The following is a 443-nucleotide window of genomic DNA, read 5'->3' on the forward strand; positions in this document are numbered from 1 at the left end:
TAGGTCTTACTACATGGTATACAAGATTAATACCAACGACACAATATATCAAATCTCGTACCAGCATAACCTGGCTGTAGCAAAGAACACGATATCTAATTTATGCAAAGGTGACCTCAGTTCCTATGGCATAGGCCTATATCAGGTCCAATATCAGGAAAAAAAAACAAAATGTGGCAACTCACCGCGGGCTGTCTGATTGGCCAATTCTCTTATTTTTTTTAATTCTAATCAGCTGCTAAGATTGGTATTTTGTCTAGTCTAATTTTCGCCAATTCTCTTCTGTATGCTAATTAGCTGACACCTCCATTCCTATTTAGCATCTATTTTCAATGTTTTTTGCTTTATATTTTTTCGCCAAAGAAACCAAGAATCCGGAATCCGAGATTGAGTTGCCAGTTAGTCATGAATTAATATATTGTTCATAGCAGGTTGGGGAGTAC

The 443-nt window shown here is 36.8% G+C and overlaps 1 protein-coding gene across 1 annotated transcript in view; it reads left to right on the forward strand.

Annotated features, from left to right (window-relative positions):
- Nucleotides 1-443, forward strand: part of LOC119588118 — a gene marked incomplete in the record, with an annotated part of 60,132 nt that overhangs the window by 40,566 nt on the left and 19,123 nt on the right.

Source organism: Penaeus monodon, chromosome 23, assembly GCF_015228065.2.
Source record: "Penaeus monodon isolate SGIC_2016 chromosome 23, NSTDA_Pmon_1, whole genome shotgun sequence".
NCBI classification, from domain to species: Eukaryota; Metazoa; Arthropoda; class Malacostraca; order Decapoda; family Penaeidae; genus Penaeus; species Penaeus monodon.